General features: G+C 32.8%; 2 long non-coding RNA genes across 2 annotated transcripts in view; both read right to left on the bottom strand.

Annotated features, from left to right (window-relative positions):
- Positions 1 to 17,771, bottom strand: part of LOC143232147 (uncharacterized) — an 86,624-nt gene that overhangs the window by 30,903 nt on the left and 37,950 nt on the right. The window lies entirely within an intron of this gene.
- Positions 1,382 to 5,247, bottom strand: LOC143232148 (uncharacterized). Its single transcript, XR_013017398.1, has 3 exons — positions 5,100 to 5,247; positions 2,119 to 2,238; positions 1,382 to 1,638 (listed from the first exon to the last, which is right to left on the bottom strand). It is a non-coding gene; the product is annotated as an uncharacterized LOC143232148 (long non-coding RNA).

A 17,771-nucleotide genomic window follows, 5' to 3' on the forward strand; every position in this document is an offset into this window, starting at 1 on the left:
ACAAACAAGACTGGACTTGAAATAACCTATTTTTTTTATGAATTGGGTTTCTTTAGTAAAAAGATTATCGTCTTTACAACAAGGATGCCGAAAAATTAAAGTGATTTGCTAGTTTTGTTCAGGAAGTTGGGTGTTCGAGTTCTCTGAGTTAAGATGTTATTACACGTAGCTGGGTTTTAAGTTTGCGGAGGTGAAGACCTATGTTTCTAGATTAAATTTAGGATAATTACAGAAATTAGCGCTTAAACTCTGAATACCACATCTAGATAAATTGGATGTTTGCTTGTTTTTTTCAATTATGTTGTTGAAGCATTTTGAGATAGAACGTGAAATAGTTTCTCCCAAATTTAAATTACTTTATGATTTATTATATGAGAGTACAAAGCGTTGTTTAGGTTTTACTTTACTACTTCAACAAAGTTATATTTCATAAAATAGCTATCCAGTGTTCTTGAAATGTTAATATATTTTCCTACGTGTCGCGGCTAATCTACATTCAAGGTTTTATTGTTAGAAAATCATATTTCAAATTACAGGGGGTTTTACTCAATTTAATAGTTCTTTAGAGGGACCCAGGTTCATCTTACGCTAATTACAAGTTCTGAACATTGCATTACTACAGTTCACAGTGCTTGTAAAAGTGAATTAAACCATTCTTATCACCCTCTTGTATTGTTTTTTTCTTTGTTTTGGAATTTCGCACAAAGCTACTCAAGGGTTATCTGTGCTAGCCGCCCCTAATTTAGGAGTGTAAGACTAGAGGGAAGGCAACTAGTCATCACCACCCACCGCCAACTCTTGGGCTACTCTTTTACCAATGAATAGTGGGATTGACCGTCACATTATAACGCCCCCACGGCTGGGAGGGCGAGCATGTTTGGCGCGAGCTCGGGCGCGAACCCGCGACCCTCAGATTACGAAGCGCACGCCTTAGGCGTTAAGCCATGCCAGGCCCCCCCTTGTATATGATACAAAAGTTGTTAATCTCTTGGAAATATTTTGTTTAACAAAAGCATTAACACAATGCAGATAAATTTAAATACAATAAGCCTGCCACCACATACACACACAAGTATATATTTATTTAGGATATTAAGCCTTATATCTTTGATATTTTAAGTTTTTCTGTAATTTTAATGAAAGATACTCCAGTACCATTAATCTATGCTACAAAGCATTAGTTTATTTTGTTTTTTAAATATCAATTCTTGACTCGTTTGGGACCATATTATGTTTTCAGTCCACCATAAACTTCGTTATATTGCAATGTTGTGGATGACAGAGATATATTAGTACGGTAAACGTGGGACATGAATAGATTATATTAGTTTATTTACACTGCATAGTATGAATGAATAAGACTAAGCTTTGACGACCAACATTTCCTCTGTTTATTGTTCTTGCTTTCACTCTGTGTTACAGTTGAGAAACTCTTGTTTTTAAACGGCTCACCAGGCTCGGATCAGGTAACATCGGCACTTAAGAGTAAATAAATCGGCTGTACCACGGAAGACTACTTTCAGAATTTTGTCTCATCTGGACACGATATGTACTGGGAATTTTGAAAATGAAGGATTACAGCGAAGAACGTAGAAGAGGTCAAGAGGTCCCTGCAAGCACTAGTAACACTCTGTTAACCTGCAAGATTTTAATTTGTCACGCGATCACAAGATAGATCACATGCTTTCAAGGCCACTCGCAAATGTCATCAAGATCACATATTTAAACATATGTGGATTTAAAGTAACTTCCGCATTAAAAAAGCGCCGGTGTTGTTTGAACCGCTAGGGTTAAAGATCATGTAAATAAAGCAGTGTGATTTGATGCAGATACAAATTTACATTTACATAAGGCTTATGAAAAAAGAAGTAAGTTTTGGCTGTTCAACCAACATAAATATGAACATTTTCACTTTGCACTTTCTAATTCAATACTGTACTATTTATTCTTATGAGGCAAGTCATATTACTTCATATTTCCTACATTATTCTGTAGGTATTTCTACATCCTTCATTGTAATTTATATTCATTATAGCATTCTTTTTCCTCAAAACCTATGCGTATATAACGTCTCCTTACATTAAATTCACTATAAATGAGACATAATGCATTATTTACCCTTCCTTCATAAGAAACGAGTCTCTTGCTTGTACAACAGCAAGTCTATGAATTTACAACGCTAAAATCAGGGGTTAGATTTCCCTCGGTGGACTCAGCAGACAGCCCGATGTGGCTTTGCTATAAGAAAACACACACACAAGAAACGAATACTGTAATAAACAAGTGGTTCTAGTTATCAATTACGCTGATCAACGTTTGAAAACACTGATAGTTCAGTAAATTAGACCAAATAGCCAATTTCACATGATTTTTTTTGTAATTTAAAGCGAAGTATAACTTTCATTTTCTATTTATATATGTTTATTTTAAGATCGGTCGAATTAATACAACTTGACTAATGCAATTGCTCGAAAGGATAGTATTTACAGTTTGAACCTAGTTGTACTGCATCTGAAATAAAAATGAAAAGAAAATAATCCATAAATAGGTTTTCAAATATCGAGATTCATATGCAAAAAAATTTCGTTCGTTTTAATAGAAGTGAAAGTAAGTATTACGCCCCCCATTTCTACTAGATGTATTTGTCTAATTATAGATCTAGTGACAAAGACGAGATAATTGATTTTATGTAGCATTAAATAACACATTATCTCAAAGAACACATAGAGTTAGAAATTTTTTTCTATACTTAAATAAGACCTATTAAAGGTTTCGTGAACGAATAAATGTGAATATCACATTATATTTGTCAGCTATTTTACTGTTTACCGCGCAATTTTTATCTTATTTCATGAAGCCAAATAGTCCTTTTATTCCCTTTTTTTAATTCTATAAAAGGAATCTTAACAAAGACAACTAAGTTTGCAGTAACTCTAGCCTTCTTTGTGAGTTTTTATGCTCCAACAGTACCTGACGTCATCAACACCTATGGTGATTTGAAAATATAAAGAAACATGGGCCACAGGCCAAGTTACTATACTTCGCCTCTTATACTAGTTTTAAATTCGAGCCAAAACCTGGCTGTAAAACAACGTGGGTTTATCTATATATATAAATATAAGCCTTGCTAGTCTATCGTTAAAATTGTACACTAACAAAGAGTGTTTTTATCGTGGAATAATGTAAGCGAACAAAGACGTCATCCTACGTGGGTTAATAACGTTATTGTGGGTTAACATAACAGTCTATCCAGTAAAAACTCTTCTGGTTTTACAGTCAAACGAAAAATTGCTCTTTCTGTGTTCTTTGTTCATCGTTAGAAGTTCACAGACAGTATCTTTCACTTGTTCTAAAAGCAACTTAAGAACCGGTAAAACTATCTTGAGCGGATATTGTTTTACTCTTGTTTTCTATTTGTAAGCCCATCCAAGCATCTTAGTAAACGTTAAGCATTTGAGATTGACACCTGACCTAAATTTTATAACATTATTTTATGCACAACAGTTAAAAGACCAATTTTTACGCAGACAAAAATGTTTTAGTTTCTTTTTAAACACACCTGGGCCTGGCATGGCCAAGCGCGTAAGGCGTGCGACTCGTAATCCGAGGGTCGCGGGTTCGCGCCCGAGTCGCGCCAAACATGCTCGCCCTCCCAGCCGTAGGAGCGTTATAATGTTACGGTCAATCCCACTTTTCGTTGGTAAAAGAGTAGCCCAAGAGTTGGCGGTGGGTGGTGATGACTAGCTGCCTTACCTAGCTGTCTTACACTGCTAAATTAGGGACGGCTAACACAGATAGCCCTCTGGAAAGTAGTATTTTTAATAACAGCATTTTATGAAATTCCAAAAAAAAAAAAACACACCTATTTATGTTTCTTATCATGACGTCAGTAGTATATTATTTCAATTTTTTACCGATAAATTATATACTAACTAAGTTAACAATAATTTATTTGTCAAGAAAATTTGACCAACTTCTGCTATTCGTTTACTGTGAAGTAGTTAATAAACCGTTATGTTTGGTGTTTTTTCCTTGAACATACCTAGAACAGATTTCGTATTTTCTCTACATTTTTATAACTACATAACCATATTTATGTTTGTTATAATTTTTGTAGTTAAACACAAATCTATACAAAGGGCTATCTGTGCTTTGCCCACCATGGATATCTAAACCAATTTTCTATTGTTTTATGTTCGTGGACATCTTGTTGTGTCACTGGGAGATTCCTGTTTGCGAGTTTTATGCTTTGACGTTATCTGACGTCAGCAAAACGTATAATAATTTGGAAAAAATAAAGAAACATTTTGTAACTGATTTTAGCGTAACTATTTTGGATTAATTTTACATCATATTATGTTGTCTGAATAATTTGCTTTTCATAGGAACTGGGGTTTCTTAGATTCACTTTCTATTATTTTTAAAGCATTAAAATTCCTTATAAGCTCATCAGTTACACACAATATACTTTATGTAGAGCAACAAAAATAAGAAAAGAGATTAGTGATTATTTCAATTCTCACATCTGACTGGTACACCAAAGAAGGTCAACGAGTTCAAAGTTGAATTTTAATTTTCGATAACACCGTGACATTCTAACAGATGAAGAAATTTGAGTCTCTGATTGAAAATTTAAAGTAATTTATGCCATCTAAGTTTCATCGTTTTTTAATTCAAATTATCTTTACGTCCAGAAATGATGTTATGTTTTTCTTTATATCCTAGAAAGCGATTGTACATACCTTTGGCTGTAAAATGAAAGATGTACATATATATATTCTATATTATAATCTAATGTTAAGCAAACAAAAAAGAACGTCAATAGAGGTCTCAGATTTCAAAATAGAAAAAGAAACCAACAGAATACTGTTTGGTATAAACATTTTTGAAAGCTCAGTGTAGTCTAAATAGTCATATGGAGGGCGCGCACATTGACACTTTGTCAAAGTATACATCCAACTAAATTCGAAAGAATATTAAATATTATAAATATAATATATTTATCTATAACTTAGTTTTAACTAAGTGTCAAAATATAATTTCTATTATAAATAACATATATAACTCCTTAGATTACAACATTATTGAAATGAACATACCAACTTTCGTCCCTGATCTTTGGGACGTGTCGATTAAACATGCTTGTAGAGTGTTTCCATTGGTTAGCAAAGGTCTAATCCACGAGCTGTCAGTATTCAGTAACTAGTGCCAAAGTTTTCGCCATGAGATTACAGAACTAAAAAATGGAAGTCCTATTTAAAGTGTGGTCCCACTGTACAAGGACATAGCATTAGGATCTGAGGTCAGCTGTTTTAGACTACGGTCGGTCTTCAACAAGTTACTCTATCCTAGTTTAGCTACTTTTAATTCGACAGTAAACTGATATACGTAGTTATACATGCAAAACATTAAGATAGCATTAAAATCAAAATCTGTGGTTGTTCATTTGTTTCTGATAACATTAACTGGGTGTATTTCAAATTTTACGGAACTTCTTATATCAACTTGATAATATAATCAGATTTCACGAACAATTACGTATGTTTATCTGTATAGGTTTGTAGCAGTTATGATAGTAACATATTATATATTTAGCATTATTTGAAATACCATAATTTCTTCGATGTTAAAATCGTTATACTTACGTATATATTTTTATCTTAGAAAAGTCTGGTAGTTAAAGCAAAGTTCATGTAATGGTTGTTGTTTACATAAGATAGTTTATTTGTGGCTACTTTCACACGATCGCCAACTTATATTTTTCTATGGAGATTATAAGTATAATTGCTTATTTTGGATATTCAAGCTAAGTTATAGAAGAACTTTCTGCGCTAGTTGTCCACAGTCTTGAAGTAATAGACTCTAAAGGAAGGCAGCTAGTCAGCAAAAAACACACACACACACAGACACTAACGACTCTTACGCTGTTCTAAACGAACAGTGGAATTTGACTGTTTTTTTTAAAAGGCACTCACGGTCCGAAAATGCAGAGGATGGTTTCTTTTTCATTTTTTGATAATGGGATGCGAACCATAGATTTTCGGATATACAGCTCGGCAGACTAACTAAGTGAAGAATAACAACAAAGCGACATAAAATCGAGACTATAATATTACAGACCAATATTTTAAAAAATGATTATTTATGTACGTTGGTTTATAGAGGATCAGTTTGCATAGTAATTATTATTATTTTTACATATTAGGTGGTTCACCTATTTTAATCTTTTCCAATAAAATAATAAAATCCTTATAATGTAAGACCAGTTTTGTAGAACAGTCTGGTGATATTTGACAAGAGAAATCACATAAATTTATTTGAGCGACTTCATTCTCAGAAATGATTTTTATTTTTATAATTTCAAGAAACAAAACTTCAGTAGACATTTTCAATAAATTTTTACCAGATATCTTAGAGATACAGACAGTACCAGAACGAAAAATATTAACTTCTTTAATGTTTCTTAACTGCCCCATTTGTATTCACATATACCATTTTTATACTTTTCGTTTTATGACAATATTTATTTGAAGATATAAGCCATAATAAGTGTGTGAAAAGTGAAATATATAAATTCCTAAAACTGTATTTGAAGCTATTATATATCATTGCTTTCTATCGCTTGTGCGGGCAGAGGCATGGCCCGATGGTTACAGCCTATGAGTCTGTGTATCTTTTCGTGAATATCCATTCGAAACAGAAATCTTGTATGTATATACCTGGAATTTCAATAAGTCATTTTCTGTTAAACAAATGTAGATGTGAGCAGTTTAATGATAATTAATTAAACCAGCTTAGATATCCTGTTTCTATCGTTGTTTCCTTGCTCTATCTCAATCTAAGTTAATTTTAAAATAGAATTACTGATCAATAGATATCGTTATTTCAGTTGATAGAATGTTTGATTTATCTTACTCAAGGACAAGTAAAAATTAAGATGTCACTGATGTTTATCTTGTATTTCTTTATTGTAAAAAATAAATGACATATTACTAGTATTTAAGAATGTATTATGAACTTATTCAATTGATAAATAAATTCGGATGCAATTAGAATTTTGCATTTGTTTCTTTTATGTCAAAAAACAAACAAACAATGGCTGACATATTACAAGTATTTAAGAATTTTTTTATGAACTTGTTGTGTTTTTACATAAAAAAGGCAGGCTAGTTGATAATAATAAGAACATTTAATCTGAGTAATAAGGTATAATCTGAGTAATAAGGTATAAGCGAAACCCATTATCAACTTGGCCATCAGTACAGCTAATTAGATGTACTTTTCTTTCGTTTTTTACTTATAAAGATTAGAAAGCTCTGTTTCATCAGTTAACGTGATTTTTGGTCATACATCAAATTAATGTTGTATCACATGAATGAAATATAGAGTTATTGATTTGTATAGAGAAGTACATTTATACTTCCAATGGTAATCAAGTTTGCTTTTTATAAATAATTAATCATGAAATCACAGAAACTAGGAGCAGCATTATAAATCATACCTTGTTATATCACTTTTTTTTTTTTTACTGATGAAAAAGGATACAATGAAACGTTTGAAATAAAGTCATACCAGAAAAATTTTGGAAAAAAAAAGTGCCTTTCTTTGTGCATAAAATACTAATTACAATATTTACAGTACGTCATTACGAAAGATCATTTTTCATCGGAAGCAGAAGAGGAAGAAAAAGAGACATACTGACGTATTGTATGAAACTGTACGAAAATATAAACATTCACATTACTATTATTTAAGTACGTTCAGTTTAACAGAGAGACATTATTTAACCAAGAAAAACAAAAAACACGACTAATTTTCAACAGAAATTCAATAGAATTGTAGTTCTTTCTGAAATCAATTTATGAGATTGTTAAGTAACTAAGTAAGTTTTTTTCTTTTAATTAGTTTATTAACAACTAATTTCACAGCAGCTCTTTCTTGCTTGGTCAATACATTCTTTATTCTATAAGTCCTACAATTGTAACTGAAAGAAGTGGCGCCAGAGGGCTGTAATCAAGGCGCCTTGAGCAAGATAAGTTTCATTTCGTATAAAGATGAACTTCTCCAGTAGAGAAGCATTGAAATACGATAGTGTTTACGCTTGCAAAAGGTTCATTACTAGTAGTTTAACTTTCATGATTAACTTAAGAATCATGTGCGGTTTAGTATTTACTTCAATATTTCCAATTGCACTGAAGTATTATTTTTCTGTCATATATTTAAAACACAAACACAAAAGTCAAAAAGGATTGAACGAGCTAGAAATATAATTTAACCATTACATTTCTAATTTTGACATGTTACTTTCCAGTTTGGAAATTAACACTTATAGAAATTTATATAAACCTTGAAAGAGAAGAGCAAATTAATCATTAAAAAAACAACAATTTACTGCATATAACATCTCATCCAAATTCAATTTAATTTATGAATATTAAAATTGGATAAAAAAATTATATAAAGTAAATGTTTCAAAACAAATTTACTCAACAGCTGTATGTTAATAAATTATAAAGCATTAATTTTGTCCAACTATTATAAAGGTTTATATAACCGACGTCTAGTAAAGGTCTCTCAATTAGTGGTAATCTTGAGACCCCCCAGTGGTACAGAGGTATGTAGGCGGACTTACACTGCTAGTAACCGAATTTAGATACCCGTAGTGGACAGAGCACAGATAGCTCATTGTGTAGCTTTGTCCTTAATTCCAAAAAAATGTAAAAAATGTAATCTTGATTATAGGGAAGTTATATAGAACAAGCCTGATAATTATAACTTATCACAGTCAAAACTGTTTAATATAAACTCTTGAAATGACTACAAATGTGTAATATTATCTACCCTCTTGTAAAAACAAGCGATACTATATTTTTCCTATCGGTTTCACAAGAAAGCTTCTAAACTGGATTTTGGTAATCACATTTATCTTATGTGTTCGTTGTTTTACCGGCCTTTAACAAGATGTCAGTTGAAATTGTTACCACAGCTTCGACTACAGATCCATTAATTGCAAATGGATATTTTGTTTTATATACATTTATTTTGTAATATGACATTGTTTCTGAAATAGATCGTCTATTTATTACGATTAAGCTGTATACATACACCTAAGCAACTGCTATCACAGGTGTAAAGTTAATGCCACTATTGTAACACAAAATATACGAAAGTTTGATTTGTAAAAAGTACTGGTATAAATCATGGGTATCAATAAATAAATATTATGTCACAATAGCCATTTTACGAAGTAAAAAATCGAAATTCTAACTCTATTTTTGCTTTTTTTACATATCAGTTGGTAATTCAGAGGTGGTCTCATAGTTGAAAGTAAATTTTCAAGTAATTTTAATAGATGAACTTAGAAACGCTTTACATGTATATATTTATAATGACCCTAATAAAACTGTACGTGTTTTCACAACAGAGTGATATTAAATATTAGTTAGAGTATAATAACTGTAATATTTTATTATTAGCCAGGTATGCAAAAAAAATTACCAGTTTAAACAAGTGTCGTAAAAGACATTGTTTTTTCATAAAGGTTGCACCAAAAAAATAATTATTTGTTTACTTATTATTCAGATAAACCAGATACACAGCACCAAGTAAATTTCATATTCTATTAAACAGCACATAAGAAAATGAACTTATTTCAGTACGTTTTTCAAGTTAATGAAAAACTATTACACGTTTTGGTGTTTTCTATTCCTGTTCTTTTTTACGTTGTTAACGAAAACTACCCGATAGGCTATATCCACTTAAAGGGATAGAACCCTAAACTGTAGCATTATAAGTCCATAAACCTGACGCTGACTTGTCGGGGGAACTGATTTCTTGAAAAAACAACACAGAAATACATTTTTACTTCAAGTGAGTTTCTCATCATCACGAACTTAGAAATACCTGAAATGTAGATGTCATGTTTAATAAGTTTCAAAGATCGAGAGCACAAGAGGCAGAAAGCTTTATGAAATATTATCTAACGTTAAAATACATTGCCCTAGAAATCCTAAAAAAAAAACTGATTCCAAGGCAAGACAAATATTCAGATCCGAGATTTTGGCTTATAATCTTTTACTACCACCTTTTAGGTGGGTAAATGGTAAGCCTACAACAACAATGGAAAATCAGTCACTCGATTCTAGTGAGAAAGAAGGTGCAGATAACCATCGTATAGTTTGGCACTAAGAAAAAAATGATACGAAACATTTTAATAATAACACATAATATATCATAGAAATTCTTTAATTGTGTCTAATAGTGGTTAAGGCACTCGACTCGTAATCCGAGGGTCGCAGGTTCGAATCCCCGTCACATCAAACATGCTCGCCCTTTCAGCTGTAGGGACATTATAATGTTTCAGTCAATCCTACCATTCGTTGGTTGAAGAGTAGCCCAAGAGTTAGCAGTGGTGGTGCTTCCTAGCTGTCTTCCCTCTAGTCTTACACTGCTAAATTAGGGACGGCTAGCGCAGATAGCCCTCATGTAGCTTTACGCGAAATTCAAAACAAACAAATGTGTCTAATAATTTTTATTACATATGAGAAAACTAACTTAGAAGAATGTTTCCGAGATTGTTGTGTGTGTTTGTTCCACTCGCTGTTCAGTGGCTTTAAATTTTAAAGTTATTAATATTGCTCCGTCTATTAGCTTTGATTTTTTGTAACTCCAACTTAACATGGCGCTAGAGACTCGTGGGATGTATTATTTCTGAGCATATGCTCTTTGTATTCCATCTGAATATTTATAGCCATGTCTGTGTTTTATAAACGAATCAATTTGTTACAATTCTGTTAATAATGAACTTCTTGAAAACTGAAATGTTTCGCATCGCACGTATGTTTATCAAAACAGTCACAATCTTCCGTTCTTTAGAAACCCGCAGTTAAAACATCTATTAAAAGTTTAAAAAGCGGGCAAAAGCTTTTAGAAATTATCTTAATTTTTATAACTGTAGGAACTGCCAAACGTAGGTTCTTAACTCGTTTCACAACTTGGTGTAATCCTCCTTCTAGTTATTGCCGCCATCATGTTTAAAATTAAAGGCCTTCTCATGAACTTCTACGTTCATAAAATCTATCTTTGATTACCCTCAACGACATGCAAATAGGTGCTAAGGACCAATCAATGAGCAATTAAGCATTCAAGGGTTCTAGCTCAAAGACACCCCGAGACTGTATTGCCTTTTAACAGTAATTGCCTTCACCAGAGAAGGTTCCTTTTGGAAAGTTTATCGACTTGGGCGTTGTCTGGAATTGGCTTGGCTAATTGTATAAAATGCACCTCATAATATTTTGTTATAGAGGCCATAAGTTTAAGTTAAGATTTTTAAAAAATAGATTCGCAGATAAGGCAGACCTTACACATAACAGATCCATTCACTTTTTCATTAAATTTAACGTACGACTGTAAGGTACATAAAAATATTTATGTTCCAGTATTATATACGCGGTTACCAATTCCTTTAATGAGAGAGAAACTTGCATTTTTATTCATTTGCAAGAAACATATTAATATTCAGCGCTAGGGAATTTTTACCAATAAAGTTTAATAACTCCAGTTACCAAATAAAGTGATTGGTTATTTTTTGAGGCTGTATTTTTGTTTTTGGTTTTTGTCACCTATCGTGTCAACGACAACTTTTCGGACTTATAACGCTAAACCCTGTGGTTTTGCTTCCAATTAGTGGGCATAGCGCAGATCTCCTATTGTGTAGCTTTGCTATAAGGCAAGGAACTAAACAACCTTTTATTATAAATTATACTACTGTAATTTACTATTTTTAAATGCATTCTAATCACGAAACACTCTTTGTATTTATATTAAAATAAAATACTATAAAACGTGTGGTACAAAAACATTTGTTTGGTCATTATTTCCCTATCTGTAAGGCAGTTAGTGGACACTAAAGTAACGTCACACAAGAGATGCTTAACTGTCGTGGCGCATGCCATGAATCACGAGAAGAACTATGCATTATGTGGGCTACAACACAGTATAACACACACAAAAAAGCAAGAAATAAAAATATTGGTTACTCTTAGTTTTAGTTGTAATTACTTCTGAAACAAATATTTTCGAGTATCCCGCGGAAGTATATCTAGTATATATATAATATCAAAAATAAATAACGGACTACGAACACAACGTTTCACATTACTAATTGAAGTCAGTAAGGATAAATGTTTTCTTTCCCAGTAGGCTGGACGTGGCCCATTGACTAGCGTGGCGAGCTGTGAATCTGAGATCCATTGTTCATATCTTTTTGGCGCACAAAAACAGCGCGCGCAACACTTCGGGGTCAAGAGTACGCTTTAAAAGTGATGTCCAAAACTTGATATTCAATCAGATAGCCCAAAGGTTAGCGGTGTGTAGAGTTGGCTAGCTGCTTTCCCTCTTAAAACAAAATTAAGGTTTGTTAGCGCAGATACGTTTTGCATGGCTTTGTGCAAATTTTCGAAACAAACAAAGAATCAAAACTTCCCAGGAGAATTGTTTGTTATTTGGAAATCGCACATGACCGTTTCCATGATTTAAATCTTTTACAAAATGGATAATAACGTCTTCATAAAATCTCGCAAACCTAATTATATTCATTTAGAATTAAAGATGATATAAAGATAATACAAAATATATATAAATAATATGAATATAAAAATACACTTTTTTGTTTAAATGTGATATTTTACCCATAATTCAAATAGGTACGCGTTGTGTGATCATCGATTTCTGTCTCAGTTTTATGCACAAAAAGTCTCTATATTATTTTTTTTATATTGTATTTTCGATCTATGTTCGTTTATGGAGAAAGTTGAACGTTAAATGTTTTTCATCAGTTTACTGCTGCGGCCTGGCATGGCCAAGCGCGTAAGGCGTGCGACTCGTAATCGGAGGGTCGCGGTTCGCGCCCGAGTCGCGCCAAACATGCTCGCCCTCCCAGCCGTGGAGGCGTTATAATGTGACGGTCAATCCCACTATTCGTTGGTAAAAGAATAGCCCAAGAGTTGGCGGTGGGTGGTGATGACTAGTTGCCTTCCCTCTAGTCTTACACTCCTAAATTAGAGACGGCTAGTACAGATAGCCCTCGAGTAGCTTTGTGCGAAATGCCAAAACAAACAGTTTACTGCTGCATTTGCTTTTTCCACCTAACCATTACACTGGGTTCCCCAGTGGCATAACGTATGTCCACGGACTCACACAGCAAAAAAATCTGGTTTCGATATAAGTGGTGGGCAGAACACACACAGCCCATTGTATAGCTTTGTGCTTAGTTTTAAACAAACCAACCACCACACTGGACTTATTCAAACTAAATAACACGTGTAAAACAAAGAATAAAAACACATACTGGTTTATGACTACAATAAACAGAATGTAAGGTTGTTCTCAAATAGCTGGCTTCCATAAAAAACATGTACTGGTTCGTAACTACAATAAAAAAATGTAAAGTTGTTCTGAAATAGCTGGCTTCCATCATTTTAGAATGTAATGTAACAAATTACGAGCAGCAGCAAAGCAATCTTATCACAATGGAATAATGTTTCTTATAAAATAATATAACACAGATTAATGCAATGTAAACAGGTTCCCTGACATGCTTATCTTGTTACGCTAGAGTAAGGTGACAGAAATAATGTATGCAAAATAGACAAAGGCAACACACTTAGCGTAAGTCGCCAATTATAAACAACATTTGCAACCGATACCTTAACACCAACTATGTAACACAAATTTTGTTCTTGGATAGTATTTGTTATTTCTTAACTGCTTATGTTGTAAAAGTACAGAAAATGACCATTATTCCCTTCAAACTTTGCTTTTGCGACCTGGATAATGAAATTTAGAAATTAACCTGTTTTCTTTGTAAAAACGGGCAAATTTGCATATTGTCATTTACATAAGGTCTGAATAAAGCAACATATGAATCAAGATTTACATGTATTTACACTAAAGTTAAAAAAAAATGTTTAGAAGTGAGTAGTTTTTTCGAGATTTACGACTGTAATGTAAATCACTTTCACGTATCAGCCCCCAAATAGAGTCTCCCATCACATTTTCATCATACGCTCCCAGGTTACAAAAACAAAGTTAGAAGAGAAAAATAGATCTTTTCCATTTACTTTATGCATATGCAATAGGAAAATAACACCTTTTGCCCAGGTTGAGGAAGTCCGCGTAAAAAAGCAAACGTAAATAACGTTATGTAACAGCAAAATAAGGAACCTTTCATGCGGCACTTTTCAATTGATGTGCAAGAAAATACACGAATTGTAGTTTTCAACAAACGCGCATGCTTGAAAATCACAAGAATTTTTATAGTAAGTGAAGAACTTAAAAAAATTCGCAGCATGATAAAATTAAGGAGATCAGATTAAGTTTGAAGCTATTCTCTTAGCTTTTTTTGCTAAGTTCCTGTGCGATCTTACCCAACAAGAGGTATTAGTTGCAACAATGTGATAGTAGAATCATAATAGGGATTTGTAGCTTGAGCAAACTATAAGCAGTGATCTCCAGCCTTTTTCCTTACTTGTTGTGATTCCTGTTTGTAGATTTTAAATTCTCAAATTTTAGCTATCTTATATATATATTTAATGCACAGCAATGGGCAAATATATGCCTAAAGTATGACATCCTCCCAAGTGCTACAAAATTTTACCAGCAGAAAATAGCCCTTTCAAATAAAAAATGCGCCTACAATATCGCTTTTAATAAAGCTTCGGGCTTTTAAGAAATTATTTACTGAGTCAGGTGACTTTGTGCAGGTTTCGTGTAAACATGCGTTTAACACGCGTAGAGTGCATAAGCAGCCGCTCAGAACAATATCGCAGCTATCATGTATTTATAATGAAGTAATCAATTTTCAATGAAAAATAATCAACTTTCAAATAGGCTATGGACATTCTGAGTGTTAAAAATAAAATATCTGTCCAGGTTTGAGTGCAAGATACTCCACGATTTTGCTATAAGCTTATGAAATCGTAATAATAATAATATGAACAAATGGGCACATTTTGAGTTTGTCTAACAATTGTGAAATCATTTATTTACTTATTATCGATGTTTGGGTGGTCTAAGCTATTGAAAAAAAAAATACGTTTGAGTGTTATTTCAAGAAAAAGTCTGCTTTTTAAGGTGTTTTTGCGAGAATGTTCTATTAAAGTTTTGAGGCGATTCGTGCGCGATTCCTGTTGTGAATCATTAACGTAGTTCAAGATACAGCTCAATTTGCAAAACGTGTTCAGTGACGTATAACAGCTGGAATATTGAATTTTTTCGATTCGCTGCTCAACACACCACTCATTTGGTTATGTCTCTTTCTGAAATTTCTCTAAATCAAGTTTTTACTCATATCATACAGAGTAAACAAGTACCTTTTGTATAAATTCATGAGCTGGCTCAAATCTGGTTTATTATTCTGCAAATACGCATTTGTAAAATAAAATTATGACATAAGAGTTATATAAAGTAATTATTCAGTTTACATATTTTAGTTACTGCTCTAAAAGACCTAAATATGAGTATTTATGGATCGTCTTGATGAAAAATTAAATATTTGTTTATTTTTATATAAATTTACGTAGTGGCTCAATACCAAATGGGTCGGTCTGGCATGACCAAGTGGTTAGGGCGCTTAATTCGTAATTTAAGGGTCGAGGGTCCGAATCCTCTCACACAAAACATGCTCGCCCTTTCAGCCGTGGGGACGTTATAATGTTACGGCCAATCACACTACTCATTGGTAAAAGAGTATCCTAAGAGTTGGCGGTTAGCTGCCTTCCTTCTAGTTGTACACTTCTAAATTAGGGACGGATAGCGCAGATAGCCTTCGTGTAGCTTTGCGCTAAATTGAAAAACCAAACCAAACGGATATTATGTTCAGATTGTTTCTTACAAATTTTTGATATTTTTCCAACTCTAAATGCTTGAGAAAAGGTATTACTAAATTACACGTTTTAGTCGAAAATCATTTTTGATAAAAAATAATTATATTCTGTCGGCAATAAACTACTAGGCTAATTTACTGTCTTCCTAAAAAAAGTAAATAATTTTTAATTCTTGTTAGCTATGGGTGAGAAATTGGATTTATAACCTACTTTCTTTACGTACATAACCATAAGTGTTATATTTAATATCATGTTCTCCATTTAATACAACAATGTGTTCTTTCAATGCTTGTGGAACAAAACTGGGTATCAAAATATATTTTTCGATTTTATTTGGTATGTCTGAACTTTACTAACTTTAATTAGAATTTAAATTGGAAGAAATAATCTCAAAAGTAGATTCTTATATAGATATTCATGATCGTGAAATATTTCACCAACTTTATTAAAAGGCGGTCTTACCTTTGGCATCACATAATTTCATCCTAAACGAGGTTTGTTAACGTTCCCTGAAGCACGTGACACTTGAATCACTGCCTCTTGTAATATACTTTCTGAACCAAACCATCCAATCTTTCTCAAGAACATGGCTGGAAGAACAGGGAACTTTATGAATACAAAACGTGGTCGTTACCGGTTACGTTTACTTGAACGTAGTACTGCTCAAACTTGATGAGCGAGATTACAGTGATAAGGTTTAGTCTCTTTATTCAAGCATTCAGCTCTTATGCAGGAGGATTCCATTTTCCTTTCTGTTGCCGTGATCGTTGACTCATTGTTTTCTTATATAACTAAACCTACCTGTGGGTACCCGTTGAATGAATGGCAAAAATATCATACTTAGGTCAGACAACAACAAAAAAGAAGCGAGCGATCATATGACGACTGGCGCAACATTGTGTTGAAAACTAAACAAATAACCGACATTAAATACAACAACAACTTAATCTAAGTCCAAGATAATGAATGCTTTTATAGCAGAACGTTGTAGGTATCTATTGAAGGATACAATAATATTGATTTTCTATACGTAAAACTACATTTAACCTATATATAAGTCTAAATAGTTCGATTACTCTCTGCCCATTACGATTTTTGTGACGAGTTGAAAGGGGACTGTGAGATGGAGAGAGAAGGGTGCACTTTGTAGCCTTGTAAGTGTAGTAAGTGTTGATATAATAAAACTAAAGTGAAGCCGTTGTGTGAGATCATGTATCCAAGTAGATAAAATTTATCATGAAAGTAAAAATATCGACTTAAATCATTTCTGAATTAAATTATTATCTATTATATCATCAATTTTTTTTCAATTAAAATATCTTTAATCAATGGAGAACTCTAACCTAAACAATCAACAAATGTTTTCAGTTTTGTTATTTGTACATTTCATTTTATACTTTCAGTAAACAGTGTAACTGTTATACATTTATTGTAGTACCTACACTTGTTTCAGTTTGATGTATGTGCAAGTCCCATCTCGTCTCTAAATTTCTAGATGATTCTCGAGATCAAGAATCAACAATTTGTGGTTTTCGAAAACGCTACTGTGTCTTCGCACATTGTTGGACATTCGAGAATCTAGCCTTAAGTTATATAAACCTACGCACCGACAAACAGAACAGAATATTTTGTGGTTGTCACCGTCAATTTACTATAAACCTCGGAAGTTATAGTTGTGATAAGCACTTGCTAATCGGAAAACTAGAGATATTTGACAAGGAACGTTTTTACAATTCGAACATTACAAACTTCAGTTAATTAACAACGGATGTTATTATTTCTACGAGAACATTAAGTATCTTCGTCGGTAAAAAGACAACTTGTACAATACCGACTCAGAATTAATTTGTACGTTGTGGACCTGGATCGTCGATAAAATATTCAGTT

Source organism: Tachypleus tridentatus, chromosome 11 (genome assembly GCF_004210375.1).
Source record: "Tachypleus tridentatus isolate NWPU-2018 chromosome 11, ASM421037v1, whole genome shotgun sequence".
In the NCBI taxonomy this organism is placed as follows: Eukaryota; Metazoa; Arthropoda; class Merostomata; order Xiphosura; family Limulidae; genus Tachypleus; species Tachypleus tridentatus.